Source organism: Protomyctophum bolini (genome assembly GCF_963924005.1).
Source record: "Protomyctophum bolini genome assembly, chromosome: 12".
NCBI lineage: Eukaryota > Metazoa > Chordata > Actinopteri > Myctophiformes > Myctophidae > Protomyctophum > Protomyctophum bolini.
Genome location: NC_137873.1, coordinates 32168398 through 32194863, shown reverse-complemented (window position 1 = coordinate 32194863; position 26466 = coordinate 32168398). Strand labels below are relative to the sequence as shown.

The 26466-nt window shown below is 44.7% G+C and overlaps 1 protein-coding gene across 2 annotated transcripts in view; it reads left to right on the top strand.

Moving 5' to 3' along the window:
• The window catches only part of LOC308324979 (neurocan core protein-like), a 108566-nt gene that overhangs the window by 10039 nt on the left and 72061 nt on the right, over positions 1 to 26466 (top strand). The window contains exon 1 of one of the 2 annotated variants that reach the window (XM_080777343.1): positions 8179 to 8274. The exons of the other annotated variant lie outside the window; for it this stretch is intronic. The gene's annotated coding sequence lies outside the window, so the exon portion shown is untranslated. Of the gene's footprint in view, positions 1 to 8178; positions 8275 to 26466 lie in introns of those variants that run through there. 2 annotated transcript variants of the gene reach the window in all.

The window sequence follows — 26466 nt, the reverse complement described above, 5'->3', positions numbered from 1 at the left end:
CAGAGCCATGTGTTGCACGTCTCTGCCCGCGGCTTCCTGAGTCTCTGCAGCCTCCGTTCTAAATAAAGCAATAATTGCCTGAACATCTGTTGAAAATATGTTTCTGTCAAGCCACACTTGTTGTAAAGATCATACAAGGAGACATAAATGACCTCATAAAGCTTGCATACACTGGTACCTTGTTGTATGGTGTCTGTTTGGAACAAAGTCTTTATATATGGGATGAAATAATGACTGTTAAGGGCTTGATATACTTAGTTCAAGAATTTATTGCAATGACATTTCCATTTCCATTTGTGGGAAGGGGGTGACGCTGCTCGTGTGCTACTACCGATTTAACTTCACAAGTATGATACGCAGAATCTAAGACCACAAACCATCCTGAAGCAGAGCCTTATAAGACACAGAGTTATAACATGGACATACAGTAGCATTGAACATGATTTAAGATGCACAGATTATAACATGATGAAATACACAGAAGTCCATACAAGGAGGAAGCCGGGGGGGGTTTGATCACGGGCAAGATGCAGATGAGGTGCTGTGACCTATTGAGTGAGCATGTCGTCAGCCTAGCCCTGGAATGAACCATTATAGGATTTATGTGAATGAGATTGGATGCTAAAACCCGTATTTATATATTGGTTGGGTGTTGGTGTCAAACATCGTTGTGCCGCGTTGTGAGCTTATGTTTTCAGTGCTAGACAACCATGCACAAACCAAGCATCGGTGACTGAGCCAGCCAGTGGGTAACGGCCCGACTGCCTGAACTATCATTAATATTAATTTAAAAGAAGAAAAAGGTAAATTATGAAAGGTTGTTCCCTTAAATGTATAATAAATGTATCTAGTTGCGGGAGATGTGGTTGGGTCGGATTGTTTGAAATATGCTAGTTAGTGGTCCAGAGCTCAAACAAGGTTGAGAAACACACTGGTTTAGAATATATTAGGATCTTCTCCGTGGCAGTTATGTAAACAGAAAACAAACTTCAAATGTCTGATTATAGTTCGGTTGAGGAACTAAAGGATCTTAGTGCCGCTTTCGTGGATTTAGCGGCAGTTCCCCAAGGCCTTAGCTGCGCGCCGTGGGGCAGTTCCCCGAGGCCTTTGCAGGAAAGTTCTGGGTGAATTGATAAGTGCTGTTGAGTCTCTCGCTACTACCCCCTCGTCTAGCCGTCCCGTGTTCTGAAGGAATTGTTGAGGCAAACAGCCGAGATGAACAGACGCTCTGCATGTGGCTGCCTTGCCCATCTCAAATGCATGAATGATCAACAAGCCTGTATCGGCGGCCGTTTGTTTATCTGCGTGACCACACATGCTTTGAAAATCTTCAACGTGCCAAGAGTTAAAGAGTTTAGCCACTTTAACCATATCTCCCCATTCTGGGGAAAACAAACTAGATACTTAATGCAGAGTGATAACGGGTATTGATGATATGCACACGGCTGCCATCTTGCCAGTAAGGTGCTACGTAACCTAGGTGCAACTTCCTATAGACAGCCCATTTACAATTTAGGCATTTAGCAGACGCTCTTGATCCAGAGCGACTTACATTTAAGCAAAAACAAAAGCATGTCATACATCACATACTGTATATAAAAAGTAGTTATCATGAATCGCATATAAACTAAGAAGGTAATAGTGGAGTATCTATGTCAACTATACATACTATACTATATTATATATTATACAATATACATGTGTACTATAAAGTGCTACGTATGACTACATAAAATGCAATTCTAGTGCTTTCTACGTAACAAGCTATAAGTCTGTATTGGGAGTGAGGCTGCAGTTCTGACTGTGATGGGAAGTACATTCCATAGTTTTGGAGCCAGAAGGGTTTGGGGCGTGTGGAGCGTTGTCCCGGCGTTTTTAGTGAAGGTACCTCCAGCTTCCCTGCGTTGGCTGATGCGTGGGAGGGTTTGTGGGGAACGATCATACTTGTGAGATATGGGGGAGCCATGCCTTTGATTGCTTTGAATGCCAGCATCAGAGTTTTGTATTCTGTGCGGGCAGCGACCGGGAGCCAATGGAGGGAGCGGAGAAGGGGGGAGATTCATCCAAACAGAACAGTCCTATATAATTGTATTAAATAACGTCAAACTCACCAACTTGCAGCTGTACGGAAAGCTTGAATTATCCTCTTATCTGCAATGTATTTCTTTAATAAAAATCCACTGTAGACATGTTATGAGTCAAGAATTAATTCCTTGCAGATGATTATTTTCTAAGTGCTGGAGTTTGGAAGTGCTCGTTGATTATCACTGCACCTGTTTAGAATTTGCACATAATGCAGGAGGTTGCTTTACTGATTTGATTTTGTTTCCAAACAAAAATAATCATCCGCAAGGAATTTCTCGACAGGAAGTAGCTCATAACATGTCAACATGTGTGTGTGTGCTGTGTGATGTGTACTGTGCACAGTGTGTGCATTTGTGTCCATGTTTTTGTGCAAATGGCTTCAAGTTGCATGCAGTAAATGTCCCCATAACGTTACAAAACACAATGATCATATACTCTGCAATAATATTTGCAATGTGATTAATGCTGAACCCAGGGCCAAGTGTTCTAAATGAGATTGGAAATGGGTCTTGTTTTTAGCATATACATTTTTATAATGGCTATTTGGCAAGGCCTTATAGCAGTTATTTTTGTTTGAAATACACTAGCATTAAAGCCAGGGAAACGGTGTGCTGCCTTAGAGCATGTATCCATAAATCTGAGTTTGACTCCTACCGTATTATCTTTCCTACCGGTCTTTATAATCGAATGCCCACTGTATTTTTATGTCCTGGCAAGGAGAAGTTAAAGCTAGACTATAAAAGGTTCTACAGTTTATGTTTACAGATGGTCCAGACATCTTTATTGGTTGATACTTGTGTTTAAGGATGTATACATGTTGACATTGGTATTTGGTATCAGATATTATGGCCAGAACAGGCTATAATGTTGTATTAAAGAACACTCTTGGCCTTCACCACATAGCGGCCCTATTCTGGGCATGTCATAATATGCAAACATTCGTCAACAATGGCCGATCGAACATTCCCCAAACATAGCAGATCTAAAAGCTCACGGTGTGTGCTGTGAGCTTGTAGATTGACTATTTTTGCTATCTGATGTACAACAACTAACCACATGATCCCCACCATCCCTATTCTGGGGGGGAACGTTCGCCAAAAATAGTTGATCTACAAGCACACATTGTGAGTTTGAAGATCGGCTATTCTTGGCAAAGAGATTTAGTGTAGTGTGAAAAAAGAGCATACTATGTCCAATTGCAACTCAGGTCTGTTTTCCGCTACACAGGGTGCATACATTTACTACAAACAGTCCGACAACACCAACACAGGTTAAAACTAGCCTGTGGCAGGTTAAAACTAACCCGTGGCTCCCGACATGCATGCCGTGGCACGTTACAACGAACTCGTGGCAGGTTAAAACGAACCCGTGGCTTTCTGTGTGGAATCCTGCAGAAGTCTCTCGACGGGTGCTACACCAGAATGCTGCGTGCAGTACTTAACATCAGCAAGAGTGTACATGTTACCAACCCTGTATGAGGGAATACCAAGGGGTGAGCCAGAAAATAGGAGAATGAGACTATAGCAGGACACTGCCAAAGACATCAAGAACTGCCAGCCAGCAAAGTAGTGCTGTGGGAACCAACACATGGGCATCGATCAAGGGGACATCCCACATTAACTTATGTGGATGTACTCAAGAAAGTCGCAGGAGCGCAAAGCCCCAATGAGCTGGCCAGATGTATGGAGACTAGCAGGACACTGCCAAAGACATCAAGGACTGCCAGCCAGCAAAGCAGTGCCGTGGGAACCAACACATGGGCATCGGTCAAGGGGACATCCCACATTAACTAGGCATGTAACGATATATCGTATATTGATATATATCAATATTAATCCCGACGATTTGAATCGATTCATTGAAATTAAAAGAAAAGATTTAAAAATATATATTTTTAATTTCTTAAATTTTTAGGGGGGCTAGTGTGTGATGTGAAATGTGAGCTTTAGTCATATTCCATCATATTCAATTGCTTTTGGAGGTTTAGAGTTGGGTTTTGGGTAGGATTGTCGGACTCAGTCATGACTGTAGGACCAAACGCATGCACAGCCGCTACACAGCCCTGTCTGTCCCTTTTATGCCCATATATGGAGATCTGGAGATCTCTGTATCTGTCAGTCCATGTCCCTTTTATGCACATGATATGGAGATCCCTCATATCATCAGTATATGCCCATATATGAGCTGACTGATTAATTTGCGGCCTGAGGCCATGGCGACACATTGAGGTTACACATCACACTCCATATTTGGGCGTAGCTGCGTTCGCCCATCCTCCCTTGAAGGAGTACAGTTCACCAAAAACAATACCCTACTTGTACTACAGCGTCACACGAAAGCATCACAAGTAGCAGATTCCCAAGCTCGAAATGCGACCCGTTCTGAGCATGTATTCCCTCACACCTCCCTCCTCCCTCCTTTTCTTGCACTATTAGGGCCGATTCATACTCCTGTTTCGGCGCTGTAGTGCCGAAATGATTTCGGCTCGTCAGAAAATTTCAGTAGCACCGAAGAGCCGACTTTAGGACGGTACCCGCCCCCCCGAACCTCAAATGACGTCAAATTGTAGGCTCTACAGCGCCGAACCGACTTTTATTCGGCTCTAAAATAGGAGTATGAATCGACCCTTAGGCTTGAACTGCACCGTCCTAAATTGACTTTGTATATAGAACATAGCCTACTGTGAAGTTGTTTACACAAAGTTCACCTAACTTTGCTACTAGAGGGAAAACATGCACATGTACATCTGATGATACTCTTTTAGGTTTTGTTGGCTGTGGTCGTTATTATTATGCCTATGCTGCTGCATTGTCTATCTAAAGGAAGCCAAACTAAAATAAGTTTGACTCATATGTACCTATAGATGTAACAATAAAGTACAACCTTGAAGCTTGAATGTAGATCTGCTATTTTTGAATTTCCTGAAAAGTAACAGTTTTGGACGTTTTGGTTTCCACTCAACAGAGACAATATAAATGATGTTATTACTATATATGTGCTTCTATTTTTAAGCTGCCTCGTTCCACTGCTATTTTTAACCACACACCTTATGTATATATCTGCTATTATATCTGCTGGTCCTTTCATGATGTACCTCATCATCTCGGCTATTTGTAGCCTTGTGGTACAGTATGTATATTTTTACACTGCTCATATTGACACATGCGACCGGTTTTCATGTTTCTTTCATTCTTTATTCTTTGCCCCGTTCTTGGAACGGCAAAGGATGTTGGGAGCTTATTGTGTGACAAATAATTTCACTCATTATGTATGGCAAATTTGTACACCTGTGATGTGACAAAGTTGAAGTTGACCTGAACCTCTCTCTCTCTGTTCAGTGGTGGAAGAACTAAGCTACTCAGATTAATTTAATTTTTTTAATTAAAAGTAGCTATATGAATATGACAATATAAACATAATGTATTCTGTGAAAGGCCTGTATTCAAAATGTTAGTTGAGTAAAAGTAACAAAGTATTGGTTTCAAAATTACTTGGGCTACAGAACCAAAGTAAAAGTACTGAAGTATGCAATTTAGGGCTCATTAAGTGGTTAATATTATGTTGTGTATTAATAATCTGAATCTGCAAAGTAACTACTGCTATTAACTAAAGACGCCAAATAATTGTAGTGAAGCGAAAAGTATACAATGCTCCAGAGATGTATTGGAGTAGGAGTATAAAGTATCGTAAAAGTAAAAGTAAGTCAATTAGTCAAACTTGTACTTAAGTACAGTGCTTGAGTAAATGTACTTAATTACTTTGCACCTCTCACATTTCCAGATGTTCTGAGTCGGGACACAGGACTGACTGTGAATGAACTTGGTGTGGCGATGACCAACAGAGACCAGTGGAAGCAGCTTGTGTCGCAGATCTCGAGGGCACTCGAATGATGATGATGACTTTGCACCACTCCCTAACCCTGTGATCAGAGCTTCTGCCCTGAGAGGTAAAATGTTGCGAGTTAAATTCCCAGCTCAATTACACCATGGGTCTAGTCCTGTATGGTGGTGTCAACACCTACAGTAAGTGAGCCTCTTGAAGGTGATTTATGGGGCGGCAGTGGTTCAGCGGTAGAGTGGCCGGTAGAGGCCGGAAGGGAACGTGAGGTTCCCAGTCCTTGAGCAAGACTCTGAACCCCTAATTGCTCCCGATGAGCAGGTTGGTACCTTGCATGGTTTCCTCTGCCATCGGTGTGTGAATGGGTGAATGTAATCTATGTAAAGCCTTTTGTATAAGAGCGCTAATATAAAACTGCACCATCTACCAGTTCATATAATCATGTCTGCTCGGCACAAAACCTGCATCTCCATATTTCATACATGAACAGTTTGAACTTCAACACAATGAGGTAAACAGTTTGATTCTCTGACAAGGTTGACTCATTTAAGAGCAGTTGGGCTGTGGCTCAGGAGGTATAGAGCAGGTCGTCCAAGGCGGTTCGAATCCTGGCTCGAATATGGGCTATGAAATGTAGGAAGCTTGGCCCGCTCTGGGAAATTATTGAAAGGCTTTTTATTTTATTTTAAATATGACAAGCAGGGATGCCAAGTTGAAAGTGACTATAAGCAGGCAGTCTATACGCTAATGATGAATAACCATGTGCCTAGACTGCCTACTGCTGGCGTGGTGCGGTCAGGTGACCTTGGTGGGAGCGCCACACCGACATCAACAACAAACACAACACTATACTTACTGCTTTGTTCTCCATATTGTGCTAATGAGGATGGATGCTGCTTAGTTTATATTGACCCCACTGCAGTGCTGAAAGGTTGGCTGCTGCCAGGTCCAGTTAGCCAACAGATGCATCTATGACAGCTGTGCTTTCACAAAGCATTTGATTCCCGGTGCTGAGAAGTGGTCACGCGTGCTATTTGACCATTGTAGGCGTGTAGAGGAGAATAGCAACCCCCCCCCCCCCAAAGACAAAATAAACAACAGCACAGCCATACACACGCAAGCACAACGACGCACATGCACGCACGCATGCACGCTCGCACACACTCACGCACACGCGCACACACACACACACACACACACACGCACAATAATACAAAATCTTTCTGTGAAAGGATTTTTCTTTCTTTCTTTTTTCACTTTACTGGAAAACAAGTGTTATTTTTGTACATTCATATAATGACAGATGTCACTGCTGTCCCAGCCACATTTTTGCATTTACTACAGACATTTTCGCCATTTAAACACGATGCCCTTTTTTATGGGACATTGCTATAACAGACTAGCAATTTGGAATCATCGTCACAAATGGGGTATTGGTAACAGAGCCATGTGTTGGTTTTAAAAGAAAAGCTGACTGCACAACTTTTCACAAAAACTATTTGGCATCCCATTTGGGGATGGTTTAAGCCTTAAACAAAATGGACTTATATAAATCTCTGTTAGGCTGTATATAGGCCTATAGCCTATAATGGAAATGTTAAGAAATGTGTAGGATAATAATATAGGGGTGTGGATGTGGTGCAAAAGAGGCTTTTAACTAAGGGTCTCAGTCCCTATAAGCTCTCGTGCAAATTCTAATTTAATTCACAGACATCGGATCAAACCTCTTGGAGGTTTATGGAATCGGATTATGGCAAAGCAACCCCCTTCCTCTCTTTTTTTTACCCCCCTCCTCCTCCTCCCACCTACCACACACAGCCCCACACATTATGCACCACCACCTCCAATAGCACCCTCCTCCTCTTTTTAATGGTGGGGGGGGGGGCGCTGGACTCCCCGTCTGCCCGTCAACGCATGCTCGCCCCCTTTGTTCAAAACTGATTATTTCGGTTCTGTCTCCCCCATGAGCGTCGCTACTGGCGAATGGGGATAGAGAGAGAGCGCCACCTTGCACAGCCGCGTGCATCCGTTCCCAATCAGCAGATAGATCTGGAATTGAATATGAACGCTGCATATTTAATGGGGAGAGGAGGAGGAGGATACGCGAGCTGGCGTTGAGAAAAAAGTCTCGGAAGAATTAGAAACGTGGGACGTGCTTGCACATACTTGCCGGTTCTCAGCTTTTTTCCTCCTTTTTCTTTTTTCTCCTCCTCCTCTGCAAAGTGCTGTTTCACCCCGTTTGGTTTCGTCAGAGAGAGAGCGAGAGAGAGAGAGAGAGAGAGAGAGAGAGAGAGCACCTGCACCGTTCATTCACATTCCACAGAATCACACCAGCAAGACGCATCTCATTAGGTAAGACTGAGAAACGCAATGTGCTTTGACTGTAGAAGCGCAATTTTACAGAATGCTAGAATTTGGTATTGACTATTACAGTCAATTTGACATGTTTATATATAGCGGCATATTTGAAATTAGCAATTTGGCGAGTCACGCCAGCTCTAAGAATTGAGATTTTTTTACGAATTCGGTTTTAATAAGTGTGTTTAAGTTAATTGCATTGGCTAATGTGAAATGCATGCTGTCTTGGGCGCATATGGCTATATGGGTAATGTGCGGCTACTCATTTGAAAGGGAACTTCAAAGTCCTGCTCATGTCGTGTATAGGCTATCGATGCAATTTCCATGTGGACGGTTATTTCATATTCTATCTATATTTGACTAAAATAGAGTTGTTGTTGTTGTTGTTGTTGTTGTTATTATTATTAGGCTGTTATTATTATTATTTGTGTGTTGAGAGAGAGAGAGAGAGACAGAGAGAGAGAGAAAAAAGTCATAATTAGGATAAAATCCGCCTGGACCGTCAGTGCATGTCGACGCGTCCTCAGCGCGCAAATCTCGCGCACTTTTTTGTGATTTCTGCAGTTATGCATAGACGCTGTGAGTATTTTTAGGTATTTACCACGGCTCGTGTGTAGTGACATGAATAAAACATAGGCTAACTCGAGGTGACCTGTTCAGTGCATCTTCTCCCATGCAGGCTTTGCAGGGCAGGCATGCTCTCTTTGTATAAGTGCAACTCTGTGGTCTGCTGTGCTGATAAGAGGATGATAAATGACTGGTTCTTGTTTTTTCCCCCTCCCTATACTCTCTTTCCCTCAAAATCTCTCTCTCTCTCTCTCTCTCTCTCTCTCTCTCTCTCTCTCTCTCTCGCTCTCTCTCTCCCTCTGTACTGTCTCTGAGATTGTCAATAATCATACTGTGAAAAGAAAAGATGGGGAAAACATTACCTTTGCCTGACTGACAGGTGGAGGGGGGGGGGTGCAGCAGCTGTCCAGTCTCTTATTATGTAAACCAGTCTCCATTGGTGGGCAAACCGCATGTGTTGGTGTCTGTCTGTCTGTCTGTCTGTCTGTTCCAGAGCCCAGGTCGATGGGCGTAACATCAACACAGACAGTGGTTTACCAATGCTTGCAGGGCAAAACATATAAAACGCCATTTCTAGAATCAGTAAAGCGGCTATACAGTCTTGGTTCATGTCGCCTATATCGATGAATAGGCGACATGCAAAGCATTCTCACCACTTAGTGTATAATGTATATTAGGCTACTTTGTTAGTACAATGGTGGCGTGCAAAGATATGGTGAAAAGAGCCGATCTACAAGCTCACACTTGTGTCCCGATTTGAGCTTGTGGTATATATCGTATATATAACGGCTTCACATATAGTGTAATGTGTTTATGTATGTACACACCATATTTTAAACAAATGGTGCTACTGCAGTATGTATAGACGAACCTATAGAGGTACCTAAAGTATAAGGTAATGAACCAGTTGAGAGCTTCTAAATCACCTCTAAAGCCCAAACCACACCAAAGGGTCGGGTCGGGACAAAACGTTTTTTTTTAAGGTCAACCTTGCACACCAATGCAACTCATTTGCAATGAGTTGCATTGGTGCATGTGGTTGACCTTAAAAACCCTTTTGTCCCGACCCGACCCTTTGGTGTGGTTTGGGCTTTAAGCAGTGGTTCTCAAAGTGTGGCCCAGGGACGCCTGAAGGCTTTCCAGTGGGCCACCCACAAAATAGCAGTCTCCAGCAAAATGAGGAACAGTTTGGCTGTTCAAAAATAACACATCTACAAGTTCACACCGCATTGTGTGATGCGACGAAATTGTGAGCCTGTTAGATCTGCTATTTAAGCATTTTGTCAAAATCAGGCATACACGAATTACACGAAATTGGCCTTATGGGGTCCTTTGACGTGAAGTTGTTTAGAACCACTGCACTAAGGAACAACCATACAAGGGCTGAGCAGGTTCTTTACAAGGCAGCGGTGCTACATAGCACCTCACCCCAAAAGACCTGCTGAAGACCCACCATTCTGTTTGTGTATATAGAAGAACGCTAACGGAAATCCATGCAAGCTGTTCTGGGGTTAAACGGTGCTCAGCTTTGGCCATGAAATGGTGCCTGCCCGCCCGGCCCGGCCCGCCTGCTTTATAAACAAACACACTGACATCATGTACAAATCACAGTGAAAGGAGCAGACCAGTTTGGGACCACCTTGACAAATGAGCTGTATTGTTTGAGAATATGAGAAGCGCCCCCCCCCCCCCCCCCCTCCGGTAGTTCAATATAGCCCGGCCTCGCTCTATTCACCCTTCTAGTGCGGAGGAGTCCAAAAAGGTTCTTTCCCTTTCTTTCCCTTTCTTTGGCCTCGTTATATGAGCGAGCATACCACCAGCTGAGTATTTGTGCCATAAAGTGGGAATTAGCCTGGCGAGGTTAACTAGGATACTTCACGCCGTTAGACACAGTTCCAGCAGCGGAAATCTAAAAGTGTGTGAGAGAGAGAGAGTATAAAGCCCCCAGCTGAAAATCGCTGCTATAGTGCAGCTGGCCTTGGGCAATTACCCGAAAAATAAACCGAAACCGATATTCAGAAGCAATAACCGACGTAATCTTGCTCACGTAGTTTAAACGTTTAACCAAAAAGCAACATTTATTTAACGATCTTTGTTTTATTCCTTCGAATCGATACAAAACAATTCTAAAATCTATGTTTTCTTTAAATAATCAACTAAATTGATTAGTCTTAATCCTTTGTTATACCTCTTCGTGCAATTATGGTGGCATACAAAAATAGAGAATATAGCACAGTGTGAGCTTATAGATTGGCTATTTTAACTTTTAAAATAATCGCTCATTAATCATAATCGAGGCAAAAGCTTGACATAATAGTGATGTTGATTTGATGGCATGTCGCCGAGCCCTAGTTCCTGGCATCTGTAAAAGTGTTCGAGAGAGAGAGAGTGATGCCGTAGTTATACTTCATCATATGACCGGGTGGCACGCTGAAAATAGCTGATCCATAAGCTCACAACATGTCTCGGATGCGACGCTATGTGAGCTTATAGATCTGGCCTTGTGGCACATAAATCTGTAGTTTCACAGGAGCGGAGTCACACGGCCATATTTAATGCAATATCACTGCGATAAATGGTTTATCTTGACAAAAGTGTCTGGCTGAATTATAGATCTGCTATTTACGGCAGGCGAGGAGGATGAGGAGACGTGTGTGTGTGCACGCGAGCGTGTGTGTGCGTGCGCGAGTGTGTGTGTGCACACGCGCACGCGTGTGTGTGTGTGTGCGCGTGCGTGTGCGTGTGGGTGGGACAGACAGAGATAGCGAGCAAGGGAGAAGTGGAGGGGCTCAGCAACCCAAGTTTGCTGCATGCATTTTTCATTTTGTGTGTGTGTGTGTGTGCCTGCGAATGTGTGGGGGCGAGAGCGTGCACGTGCACGCCTGTGCCTGTGTGAGCGTATGTTCACCTCAGTCTTAGCGGTCCTTGGCAGTCTGCCAGCAGCATAGAGGACCACCCTGAGACTGCCGGTGCGGGATCAGAGAGAGCTAGATTGGGGCTGTGGAGAAGTGTGTGTGTGTGTGTGTGTGACTGTGTGACTGTGTGCACGCGAGTGTGTTGAGGGTGGTGTGGGGGGTGGCTCTTCCCTCTGTCTGGCAGGGGGGAGGTTCAATAGGGTGCTGGTAAACACACACACACGCCAACCGCTCCAGCATCCGCGCGCGGCTGCAGAGCGATAAGGAAAACTCTAATTACTGCACGGCCTGCGCCCTCAGCTCTCAGCGCCTCTGACTCCGTAGGGCCCCCTTTGCACCAGTCTCACAGATGGAGATCTGAGGAGGAGGAGAGTCCTAATGCAAACCCGGAGACTGATTCTCTCAGTCGGTCATGAGGCCAGGTGTCATCATGGGGTTTCTTGGTTAGATGGAGCTTATATATGGTGTATACTATACTACCAAAACGGATAGGATTGTTCATTGCTCTTTGGACGCATGCCACTCGGATGAGCGCCCGGCAACGATAATGCAGTCAGACATTACATCCCATTTTTCCGATATGAGCGCTTTGGGGAGGTTGTTATGATAGCTGCAGACAACGTAATGCGCAACAGGGTCCCCCCCTTTTTATCACCGCGTTTTATGGACTGAACTGTGAGCTGCTGCTAATGTGCAGTGAAATGTACAGTGGGGTATAGATAGGTCTTACTGCAGGTTTTTCATAATGTTCCCTTTCTGGTGTGAAAAGTGCCGGCTGTAATATTGCACCTCTGATGATGAAGGGCTGCATTCTCCTCATGCCGTGTTAATGGCCTCGGGCTCAGAGAACAAGCGCTATATAAATGCAAATGTCTCAACTACCGGTAGCTTAAAGATAGATCTTTAATAAGCGTCACACGGCGCTCAGACACCTATGGACTCTCTCTCTCTCTCTCTCTCTCTCTCTCTCTCTCTCTCTCTCTGCTGGAGGGGGTGCAGTTGTTGGCTTTGTGTTCTTTCAAATTGCTTTTGATTACACTTGGGCTGTGCCGGCGAAATATTGTTGGGAAGTTCAGGGAACGCGGTGAACTTTACAAAAACTCTTCTCGCGTCACGCCTGACCTGGGGAGGGGGGTAATGTTCTCTCTGAAGTTTGTGATCCATTTACCAGAAGGAGGGAAAATAGCTGAGCTTTATAAAAAAAAACGGGGGCTTAACAGTGGGCTGTCATCTGTGGAGCTAAAACTGACCACGCTTTCAGCACCGGACAGTTCCCAGATGTCCCGATATGAAATTGGAAAGCTGTTTTAACCTCTTTAGACTCAGTAAATTGGACCTGAGTTGACTCTGTACTTTTTCAGTCTACTCCACACAGTCCATACTAATTCTCTTAGACAAAAAACAGCCGGTCTACAAGCTCACAACTTGTAGATCTGGTATACTTGGTTAATGTTCCCTCCATATTTTAGATACTGTATGTACTTCATGCTTATAAAGGACTAAACTGTACATATAGGTGTACATGTAGTGGAGCTTGTAGATCGGATCATTTCAAATGCCCGGAATTTATAGGGCTGAAGTGGTTAGTGTGTGTTGTAATTATAATCAAAATCTACAAAGTAGGGATGGGAATTTTAATTGATTCATCTCTTAACGGCGATTAATCGATTAAAGGACCACTTCACCACGCGAGAACGATGGCTTCCATTTTCGCATTGCAACTTTTCAGGACTAGAAAGCCTGCAGTTTCTATTAGCTTGCATTCCCCATCGATGATGTCACTGGAGGACGGTTTCTGAACTGCCCACATAGTAGGGGAGCCTATCACTTTCCGTGATTTTGGAACTATTATATGAAGATAGGTTGAAAAGTGGTGAAGTGGTCCTTTAACGATTAACTATTAACATCCCTACTACAAAGTAACTAGTAACTACTTTTTTCACATACTAGTATAATAGTGGAGTGAAAGTAAGCTACAATATTTGCATCTGAAATTTAGAAGTAAAAGTATTGAAATTTGGGAAATTACTGTCTTTATGTTTAGATTTAGTGTGCTTATATCTTCTCCGTATAGTCATTAAAACGTTACTGAACTTAACTGAATTTCTGAGTCAATATGTTTGCTAACCCTCAGCGTGTGCTTAACAAGCCATGAACGGTTGAATTTGGCTTTTAAATCAATCTCTTCTCTCAGGCACCGCACCGCATATACGTCTAGACTTCTCAATTCAATTCTCACATTAAAGGTATTAAAGCGTTTGCAAATTTATTGAAGACTAAAGGCGCGGTGAATGTTAGTGTGCTGGATTACTTATCTCAAGTGAGATACAAGTGAATGGAACCCAGTGGCTTCCATGCGGAAAGCATTGGTTCTCGACAAAAAAACTATTATTGTTAGAAAACCCTGCTAATAAAGTATTCGTATAAGGACTATACCTAATACTATGTCAGACATAAACAACCATATTGTCTGTCAGTGTTCTTTATTTGTTAGATTTAGATTACATTTTCTCCATAGTCATTAAAACAATTCCCAATGTAACCACATTTCGGAGTCAACATTTGTTAAACCTCCACGCGTGCTTAATACACCTTCTCATTATGTGTAGATTGGGGTCCCAGAGATAAACATGGGATATGGAGGCCCGTGGCCTATAATGCACGCGAAAGTTCCAGAAAACCACAGCAGTATAAAGTATACGGTGAGTTGGAATCAATTTAGTAAACAACAGGCCAGACCACCAGCAAGAGCCTTCAAAATGAAAGCGTTACATCCATTCAACACTGCTGCTTTGAACAGAGCCTTGGAGGAGAGGTTGAACATCTAATTCTCTCTCTCTCTCTCTCTCTCTCTCTCTCTCTCTCTCTCTCTCTCTCTCTCTCTCTCTCTCTCTCCCGTCCAAACCTCTCTTAAGCATATTGAAACCCCTTGTCGAGAAACCCTCCAGTGGCCAAAACCCCCAGCGGGGGGGTTGGACAAACCGATCCATCAATCAAGTTCACCGTGCACACCCTGGGAGGGACTAAGAGCGCCCGTCCAGGCCAATCATTACCGGCGTAGATGAGACCACAGCTAAACAGCTCACCCACACAAAGAGAAAGGTCTCCCTCTTTGTCTTTGACTAGAATGGAGCCTCTTCTTCTCTCCGTTATTGAACGGGAGGAAGACAGATGCAGGGCCAGCACGGTCGCTTAAGAGCGGTCCCCCTCCAGCTCCACTATACCAGAGAACGCGTTCCATTTGTTTTTAAGAGTGATTCTGGCTGAAGGCTATACGCCAAAATGATGCACTCCGCGTGTAGCATGCGCTTCTGCATCGTTATAGATCCGTACGATCGCTCACATTCAAAGGGGAAGCTCGTAAAACGTACTGTGATCACGACTCATTGGAACATGCTGTTTCACAAAGGTCATAGTTTTTTGTTTGATGTAGCTCCGAGAGAGAGAGAGAGCGACTGTTACATTATGGTTTTCTTATTGCTGAGCACAGCGGTCGCTCAGCAGTAGTTGGTTTTCCCCGTCCCTCCTCAGCAGTAGTTTGTTTTCCCTGTCCCTCGGCGCCGGTGGCTGGCGATAAAACATCATCGAAGGGCATTATATAGTCGGTTCTTATTTGTTTTATCTCCACGCCTGGTTGATATTCCCGACGACAGAGCGGGGGGCCGTTAACCCCAGATGTGTGCCGCACATTTTCACGATTTATCAAAAATAGCAGACCTACAAGCTTTTTACGCGCCACTCAGTGGCGCGCTATGAGCTTGTAGATCTGCTATTTTTTCCAATAGCTAAATAATGCTTAATAGTTAAAACACCAAAACGGGTTCCCGTCCAGAATGGGTTAAACACAGAGGGTGAACTCTGCGATGAACTCTCAGCTTTGTCTGCGGCTAATTATTCCATTTTTATCTGTGCACCACCGTCCCCGTTTCCAGACCAGTTGGACATGTCCTTATCTAGCCCCTCTGCAGCAGCATGTCCGTGGAACGACAGACTTGAACCCTGTATTCTGCGCACGTCATAATAGGCAAACATTCGGCAAACATAGACTGTCTTGCAAAGCTCACAAGCTTGCAGACAAGCAATTTTCGGGGCAAAGTGATTTGGCGTATAGAGGAGGAGGAGGAGTGGGCCAAGGACAGACCCTCGCCTTGGGGGGGGGGGGGGGTGCGGTGGACAGAGTGTATATAGGGTTTATATGTGGTTAACCACTCAGCCCCAGATGACTGTCACGTCCCTCACGCACACCTGATCCCCACGTCTATTGGCTCTGTTACCGGACGGATGACCTCTGAACCCTCACCTCCGACCTTCCCCCCCGGGGTGTGTCGGTACACAGCTGGAGGAGCGATCCATTCAGGGTGGAATGCCGCCGGCTCGTTTGACCCCTGACCTCCGGTATGGATGTTTCTATACCACCACCTCTGCATATATACAGTGTCTTTTCTTTTAAAGCTTCGCTCAAACACGCATGCTGTGGTGGAAAAAAGTACTTAAGTGAATCAATATTGTAATGTAGAAGTACTCTGTTACAAGTTTAAAAAAAAAGTCTGAAATAATAATTTTACTTGAGTAAAACTACAAAGGTACTGGTATAAAAATGTTCAGTTCAGTTCAGTTCAGTTTATTTTCGGAAGGAGGACATACATTCATACATTGCACACAGTTTCCACACAGTTTCCACACAGTTTCCGACACTTTTTATAGTGTCCGTAGCTCATGTCCTGTCCGTTCCGAAAAAGGGTTAGGGAGAAGCCATAGGCTTGTCTGGCCCTACCCCTGGGTACTTATAAAGTCCCAAAACTATAAAGTATACTCATTCTGCAGAAGGTCTGTGAAACCTTACCTTCTGTGGACCTTCTGCGGAATCTCTCTAGGGCGTCCTCAGACGAGCCTTCCATCGTCTCTTCCAGTCATCCCGGTTCTCCATACATCCGGCCAGCTCGTTGGTGCTTTAATTGCGCTCCTGCATCTTTCTTGAGTACATCCACATATGTTAGTATGGGACGTCCTCGAGATTGTTAGAGGGACAAGGGGCTAAAATCCCATAAGAGGGCATACTTTTGGACAAAAGATTGCGAAAATAGCAGATCTACAAGCTTGTAGATCAGCTATTTTCCAGGCGCAACCCAGCACTCTTTAGCTATAGAGATGCGTTGTATATACGACATGGATTTCTAAACACATTTGTTCAACGCAAAAATACTGTGTTCAAGTTCAGGAGCAATTCTCCTGAATGCGGCCTTCCGGCATGGCATGGAAAGGAGTGGCATTTGCATTTCTTTCACCATAGTAAATGCTGCATTCATGGTCTGGAAAGGGCAGGGGCTGAAGCCCCCGTTGATGTCTTATGTGTGCACGTCCCTGCTCGTGACCGGTGCCCATGGTTTGGTTCCCACAGCACCAGTTTGCTGGCTGGTAGCTCCTGGTGTCTCTGGCAGTGTCCTGCAAGTCTCATTCTGCTGGCTGCTATTTTGTCGCTCACCCTGAATACTCCAGCAAACAGATTCTTGTTGGTAACATGTGTACACTCTTGCTGTTGTTGAGCACTACACGTAACATTCTGGTGTTGACTTCAGGGTCCAGCATTCACTGCCTTATATGGCATAATGAGTACTTTAAACTTTTGGTTTTAAATTAAATGTCAAAAAATCTTTTGAAAATAGCAGATCTACAAGCTCACAATGTGTCGCAATGCCCCAAAATGTATATTTTTTGTGTGTTTTGTAATAATCAAAATCTACAATTAAACGACTTTTTATCAAATAACCGTAGTGGAGTAAAAGTACAATATTTGCCCCTGAATTGTAGTACAGTACTTAAGTAAATGTACTTAGTTACTTTACCCCACTGCAGGCACGCCTGGGGGGGGGGGAGGGAGGGATATGACAGAACGCGAACGCCAGTGCAAAATAAACTTGCTTTGCTGCGCTTGCTCATCATCGCCGCAAAATCCTCGCTGCGGATTTAACTCAGACCCTCGCGGGTCCAATCTTTTCCGCAGCTCGGTTAAATAAGCCCTCAGGATTTTACCGTTGCGCACTTCATAATAAAGGTGATGAATGAACACGAAGCACATGTGGGGTGTGAAGTTGTCTTTCCCGCTCTCCGGTACACGGGGGGGGGGGGGAGTAATCGATATGTAATCATTTATGACATGTGTGCTGGAGATTGAACGTCAGACTCCCATTAGAACGAGTGTTATAGAACCCCAGGTGGAATGTTGAACAGCAAATTAAAAACCAACAAGCAGAGCTTGCGTCTGCATTTTCCTATAGGCTCAGTCTGTACTTTGTTATTGCCGGTGTTGCGTGGGGAAATGGCCCTAAATCTATACAGCATACGAGCTCACATAAAACTAATACTAAATACTAGTAAAAGTAAAGTAAAAGTCACAAGTAAAAAGTCCGGAATTCAAAATGTATGCTTGAAGTAAAAGTACAAAAGTATTATAAAAATCAAATTACTTTCAAAGTATAAAAAGAAAGTATAATATTTGCACAATGATTATGAAGCTGCTTGTGAAGACCTAGCAGAGACTCGGATCATTATCTCTCTCTCTCTCTCTCTCTCTCTCTCTCTCTCTCTCTCTCTCTCTCTGTCTCTCTCTCTCTCTCTCTATGTCTCTATGTCTCTCTCTACATTTGTATTTTTCTGTGTCAATTTGATTATACTGAATATACTGTAAAAACAAAACAACGTACTTCTTGATAATTCGATGAGCCTATACTGTATGTGAACACGATTAAGGTGTCAGTGGTTCTAAATATCACTTTTGATTTGGATCTGTGCCCGTATTTAATGCATACCAAACAAACAGAGGGTCCTTGAAATGAAAAAGGTTGAAAATCACTGATCTCTCTCTCGCTCTCTCTCTCTCTCTCTCTCTCTCTCTCTCTCTCTCTCTCTCTCTCTCTCTCTCTCTCTCTCTCTCTCTCTCTCTCCAATTTACAATTTAGAGCGATTTACATTAAGCAAGAACAACACATAGTAATTCAACAAATACATAATATGAATACATGTGATATACTATACTCTGTCTCACTATTTATCTCTCTCTCTCTTTCTCTCTCTCTCACCAGACCCATTAGAGTGTGTGTGTGTGTGTGTGTGTGTGTGTGTGTGTGTGTGTGTAGTACTAGTAGATGATTCTTTGTGTACCAGTCAAGTAACAATCCATCCTACACTCGCTGCCTTCGTGACAACGGGCCCAAGTCTAAATTTGTCTTCTCCCTCAAGCGCGTTGTTGTCAAGCGGATGTGTGTTTATTTAAATAACAGAACCCCCCCCCCCCACACACACACACACACACACACACCATCCATTCGCCTACAGCCAGAGTGTGAGATTAGTTGGAGAAAGACGTGGAATCTAGTATCTACATGTAAATGTGATTTGAGGGAGACTAAACGAGGAGCACTCCCCCGTCTCTCTCTCTCTCTCTCTCTCTCTCTCTCTCTCTCTCTCTCTCTCTCTCTCTCTCTCTCTGTGTGTTCTGTGTGAGACCCGGGCCAATGGATCTGCATGAGTCATTAGCTGCCATGACGCATGAACACACCACAAAGTATACGTTCGGTTGCGTGTGTGTGTGTGTGTGTATGTCAGTATGTGTGTGTGTGTGTCAGTGTGCGAGGGAAGGGTAGGGAAGGGTGTGTTGACAGTATTTTGTTTGTGTGTGTATACGTGCTTTTGTTTGTTTATGAGTTTATGGATGTGTGCTTGTGTTTATGGGTGTGTGTATTTGTATAGGTGTGTGTGCGTGTGAGAGAGAGAGTATAGGCCATATAATGCATATGAAGGACACCTGATTCAGCTCAATATATAGGTTTATTTTCACCCGCTTGTTTCAATTTCCAGAGCAATTAACGTGCTCTGTTCCGAGACCTCTGCATCTTTATTACACAAACAGCAGCACCATGGTTGCAGCTGTGTGTGTGTGTGTGTGTGTGTGTGTGTGTGTGTGTGTGTGTGTGTGTGTTAGCCACAGTCATTGTCTCCCAGCCGACACAGCAAGGGACTAAACTGCCCTATCATTCCACCAGTAGTGCTGTGTCTCCCAAACAAGCTTATATGCCTCTTTTCTAAATATAGTTGTGCGTTTGCCTCACGCAACGACAAACAGGCCCATCTACAAGTTCACAACATGGCTTGAGGATGGCCCTCTCTGCCCCTCTCTGCTCCTCTCTGCCCCTCTCTGCCCCTCTCTGCTCCTCTCTGTCCCTCTCTGTCCCTCTCTGCTCCTCTCTGTCCCTCTCTGCTCCTCTCTGCCCCTCTCTGCTCCTCTCTGCCCCTCTCTACCAGTACGGCCGTTTATTGTTCACAGACCCGTGGCCTTGGTCTTGGTTAACGGGAGTGCAAAATCAAAAAGCAGCAATATTAGCTTAAATGTTTTTCTCTGCAGGTTTCCAGTCTTTCCTTTCTCTCCCTACAGGTGGCGCCCGCGGACACAAACCCGGACCAGGAGGTAGGTGGTGAGGTAGGTAGCCTTTCTTTCCCTAACAGGAGTGCCGCGGTAAACGCGTCCAGTGTGCAACCACTATAAGCAATAATATGTCAAACTATTTAATGACTTTGTTTTTCATTTATTTTTTGGTATTCAGACAGCCAGCAATGAGTAAAACTCTCCCGAAAATAATGTAGTCTCTGTGACACATCTAGGGGCCACAATCTGCATTCAAAGATGTTCCTAGAAGCTTTGTCTTTGGTCGAAATTAGTAACCAATCAGGAAGTGGACAGGCAAATCGACCGGTGACAAAGCTTCTAGGAAAATCTTTGAATGCAGATTGCGGCCCCTAGATGTGTCACAGAGACTACTTTTTTTGTGGGAGCGTTTTACACATTGCTGCAGGCTGTCTGAATACCAAAAAATAAAAAAAGGCCATATTATTGCTTATAGCAGCTGTAAGTGTCTACATTTCTAACACATTTCTTTCCTAGCTGTGACAGATACTTCGTTACCATGTCGTTTCCAGCCAGGTAAGTGTTCTCCGTTCAGAGATTCGATCGGGAGCGGGTTACCTGTAAAAGAGAGATGCGAGTATTAGCACTATCTTCATATATCAACATTGTCATTATTCTGATGTGTGGCAGAGTGCGTATGGGGATTCGCTTATACCGCCAGAGCATGGCCCGATCTGTCGCCTCGGAGTGTCTGTGAGGAAGTGAGAGCAGAGGCAGCCTCGTCTGCATTTGATCTTGTTTGTCTGGTGGCCGCAGGTGGACTTGATGAGTATAGGCTTGAACTTGAGACATTACGTAGGCGGGGACGTAATGGGCGGAGCGGTGGGCGTGGTCTTCTAGGCTGCGCTCTGCCTCCTCCCCCACTGGCTCTCTCGGGCCCCATGCTCACCTGGCGGCCTGTTGCCTAGCGACATCCCCACACTCCCTTTTCTCCATTTTTCTCTCACATCCTCCACTTCCTCGTTCTTGTCCACGGCTCTCTCTCTCTCTCTCTCTCTCTCTCTCTCTCTCGCCCTGTCCGCCTCCCACTTAGTCTGCCACTCATCTGGAGCTAGTTCTTCCTCTCGCCCGGTCCGTCACTCCCCGGGCGTAGTAATTGTTTTATGGATCGCATTCTCCCCGCCAGACTCGCCAGAGTCTCAGCAGGGAATAAACGCAGGCTGACAGGTCGACTCGTATAAATTGAATTCTGCTTCAAGCACCCGAGCATATAATATCACAGATGCATATGGAGTCGCTTCCATATTATCCCTCTCTTGGCGCTCTCTCTCTCTCTCTCTCTCTCTCTCTCTGTTCATCTCATTGTAGCCACTTGTCGTTTGTGTCTAGTCTTAAAAAAAGGGTACCGCACTACCGCACAAGAAAAGTTTGCCGGCGACCTCTCGTCATTTGTCATGTTTCAGTCGCCGTTTCACCGCAGAGGTCTTCCCTGCAACTGTCGGTGCAATCAATCCCTCGCTGGGCTGTCGCCTGTCCTTCAGAATCCACTTTTCACTACTTAACACCTGCTGTCCTATACAGTATGTGTCCTGCAGGGACGATTGGCCCCTGGGATTAAAAAAGCAGAGCTGCTTTTTTCCTAGTGGATAAATAGTAGTGGATAAATGCTCTTTTTGCCAGGCCAGAGTATAGAAGGGGAATAAAGACAGATGTCTGAGATAACTTGGCCGCATAGAGAAAGTAAACGTTAACATTCTTAACATGATGAAATTGGACACGCTCACGATTCAAGTCACGCCCCATAGTCGTGACTCATGAGATGAATGTAAGATTTGGTATAGTTGAACTACGGTATGTCTGTAGGGAAATTGCTGTGATATTTATGTGGGCACACGCACACAGACGTGTATGGAAATACAGACACACACACACAAACACGTGCCGCGCGTGCGTGAATATTGAGGTTAGCAACTAGAGGCTTTGGAATAGTCCAATAGTCATGGATTCTCAAGCCATTCTAATGTGACTGTGTGTGTGTGTGTGTGCGTGTGTGTGTGTGTGTGCGTGCGTGCGTGTGTGTGTGTGTGGGGGGGGGCATGTCATGAATCAACGGGAGGAGCAGCCATCGGCCTGATTAACTAAAAGAGTTTAATAGCTCTCCAGCCAAACCCCAGGCCATTTTATGAGGTTTCGTCTGAATGGAGCTGGGTGGATTTGGCAGCAGGGCAGTCACTGTCATCTTAACAGTATATGAAAACCTGTCTGTAAAGAGAGAGCTCTAGGCCTATACAGTACTACACAAACAAAAAACAACGGCGACGACGAAAAACATCAAAGCGTGAATCATCATGCAGCTACTGTACTACAGTAGCCAACATTTTGCACGCGGCACACATCTCTCCTTCTCACAAGCAACTCACGCCTAATTTATACTTTGTTGGGTGTCAGAGAGAGAAAGCCATAATGATCTCAGTCAATGCTTTTTTTTTTTTGATCAAAGTTTCTTTATTCATTTTTCAAGTCACATATGAGTCAAAAATAGCATACAAAAATAGTTAATTGAAATAAAAGGTACATACAAATATACATAATATTCAAAAATAGTCAATGCTTTTTAATCATAGCAACCAACAAAGATCTACAAGGTCAGCTGAGCTCGAAGATCTAGTTTCAATGCGTGAGACGCAGCTGAGTAGTATACAGTCTTCACCCCACAGCACACCGGCTCATCGGCACTGGAGGAGATTTGTCCAGAGCCCACTCCACACACACACACACACACACACTCACACACACACACACACACACACACACACACACACACACACACACACACACACACACGCTGCCTGCACCGCCACGATAGCGAGGAGGCCCACTTGTGTTCCCGTGCTTTTGCCAGATTGACAGCTCACAGCGCTGAGCCACACTGTAGGTCTGCCAGCCGCGGGTCTGCTCGGTCTCTTTGGATCTCTGTCATTCTCTGGGCTCTTAGAAGGCGACGTAGAATGTGGCCTATTCAGGCGACGAGGAGGCCAGCCCCGAGTATAGAATGGACGACACACAAACCCCATTGAAATCATGCACTGGGGTGTAGAAGAAGCTTCTGGTGCCTTTTTGGTCAGGGAAAAGGGGGCGTTTCACGACATCCAAATGACTCGTTCTGAACAATAGGTGTGTGACTGGTTGCTATTCTGCTGGCTACTGGGTGGTCTCTACTGTACTGTATGTGTATAAATCCCCTTCTTCTAAAACGCTGAATAGCTACAGTCTAGGAATCCGGTTCGTATGGCGCCTCTAGCGATGGCCGTGATAGCCTGTGAGGCGGTCCTCCTGTTCTATATTCCGGCCGTGTCTTCTCCTCGGTGGCTGCTTGGGGCCGTGCCAGTCCCATGCCCTCTCCAACACAAGGCTCTCACCCTCTCGGCCCTGCTATATAGCGAAGCTGGGCTAAAACCCCACCGTGTCGGCGACCCTCTCCAACCCTTTAGAAACAGCTTGTCACCCACCCAGCGAGCGCGGCCAACGGTTCAAGCCTCCGAGCCCCCCCCCGCGCCCCGCTTCCAAAACGGCACCGACCCCAATCTGTCACAGACCATCACCGGGTCCCGACCCACCTTTCAACAGAAGGGACGTGTCAGGGTTCGTGCGTGGCGCCGGCAGGGTCTCGCCCCATGCCAGAAAGGCCCCGCTTAATCAGGAGTCCTGGGACCACCGTGGCGTGCCCCCTACCCTCCCATATATGAAAAAAATAAAAATAACGCAGCACAAATTGCTTTCTAATGACAGTTGGGTTTGGCTGGCGTCAGCCGACATAATACAATGCTTTACAATCCCGGAGGAATGCGGCTGCGCTTTGTGTCACACGGTTTCCAATTTTATACCATAGTGGACTTTTCACAAGTCTTCTATATAGCCGGGACAGAAATCCACCATTATTTGCCTTTCTCTGTGCTCATAAAAGGCCTGATCTGTACCAGTATGGTCTTGCATAATTGTCAGAGATGCCATTGGCAGGAGTCGCCGTTGCCTCGGAAGATGCAAAGAGGCTTGTTCACCCCCTCCTCCCCCCTCCCCCTGTCTGGAAGTGCATCTGTAGACTCCACAAACCACTTCCAGTCTTTTTCTTTTCGTCGTATTAACCACTTAAAAAGCCCCTACATACACTATACAGCATTTGATCACATGTCAACTAAGTATAAAGAAATGATGTCTTTGGTGCTCGGTTTGTAGCACAATTGTGAAAACAACAGATCTTCAAGCTGTGACAATGTGATGTGACAGTGACACGTTGTAGCTTGTATAGATGTGCTATTTTGCGCATGTTGCAATTTAAACATGCGCAAAATAGGGACGCCAGGTGGAGAGTTGATAATTATTTAGTTTAATTTGTCTTACTGGTAGTCACATGGTAGAGCCAGGAGTGACATGAAGCAATCGAACCGGGGACTCGCTGTCAGGAATTGGAGCCCATGCTCTTTTTCTCACACTATAAGCTGAGAGGTGGTTAAAAAAACCAAAAAGAAACACTAAAAAGCCACCTGCACTCTTTGTGATAACATCAAATCTCTCTCCCGTTATATTGGATTCATGTACAGATGAATAAACCTTACATCAACCTACACGCTTCGCTCGTCGCATCTCACAGCTTCCACTGTACTATGCAGGTGGTGTGAAGTAAGTGCCTTTACTTAAAGGTATATTCAGTGATTTCACTCTTCCCTACTCTAGAGTGTGCTGACCATAATTAGTTCCTCCCTGTCCCCAGTGAACCGCAGGGGTCAAAAAACCCTAGTTTCGGTTTTGGTGGTGGGTGAGAAAGCCTTCAACCAATCAGGATAGAGGGGGCCTTCCTCCAATCAGGATTGAGCGGGGCGGGCCTTGGTGTGCATGCTGTTGGCCTGTTGCGTCTCCCCCCACTGTAGTGTGTGCATGTGCACGTCTTGTTACCGGGGAGGACCGGGTTTCTTTCCAAATCACCCAAATCACTGAATGCTCCTTTAACCCATTCTAGACGGGAACCCCTTTTGGTGTTAGCATTATGTTATGCTTTAGCTATTGAAAAATAGCAGAGCTTGTAGGTCTGCTATTTTTGAAAATTCGAAGAACGACTGACATAGAAACATAGCTTTTTCAGAAAACTGTCAGGATGTAGAAGACATTTTTTAATCTGATCTCAGGTCAAAATGGGTTAAGTACTGTGCTTGAGTACAATTCTGAGGTATTTTTACTTTAGTGGAGTTTTTCCAAAAGTAAAATAAGAGCGTTACCAAATCAAGTAGAGGGTCCAAGTGGTACTGAATTTGCAGCTCAACAAAATCTAATTATTATATCTGATTATTTATTTCACGATAAACGATAATGACGATTATTCTTGACATCTCCCCCAATGTCAATCGATGTCAAACTTTGACCATACGCGCCTGCGTTTCATAACCGAGTGCACGGATGGTACTGTACAGTATACGCGCCACAAACGGATGGATTTTGCAGTGTACTGTTAGATCTCCTGACCTCGCCTCCTCCTCTTCAACGGCGGTCCTCTGGCAGGGCCCGCTGCGTAGTGAACCGGCTGTCTGTTGCACCCGTTCTTCTCTGCCAGCCAAGAAGCTTTTGGGACCAGAGCCAGCGGTTCTGGCAACCCCACTGCGGCTCATTTCTCATGTGGGGTTGGAGGATTTGTTTTTTTTCCCTTTTTGTTTCGTGGTCTGAAACGATGCGGCAAGATCACCCTGTCCACTGCGGATTCACACAAATATGCTCTGAAAGTTGTACAGAGTTACCGACCTGTAAGGGTCCATTTGGTTCCATTTTTGTACCCTCTCAGTCTTACAAATTGGGATAAAATAACACTGAGGATTTGACAGTGTTCCGACTGACTTCTCAAACTTTAAGCCACGGCTGACGGCGAGCTCCGATTCAAGCCATTACTTTTATTAAACCATGTCGCCGAAGGCCATTAGTTTTGGATGGTTGGACAGAAGTGGTAAAGATGTGATCCGTTTATCCCCATTAGGGATCTGTCCCTTGGAACCACCTTTTTTATTGCAGCGATAGGGAGAATCTGCAAACTTTAGCCAAACACCGGCCTGATGTATTTGACAAAACTATTAGCCGTGGCAGCGTGCATCCCTTCCAATAGTATTGGCTTGTATAGCACGTTTTTAAAAGCAAAAGGGGCTTCATAAGAAAGAATAAATAGAAGCAGATGCCTCACTGCACAAAGAAAGCAATAAAATAAAAATGTACTTAAATACAATTATAGTATTAATGTCGACCAAACCAAAACAGAGTAGTTCATCTCAA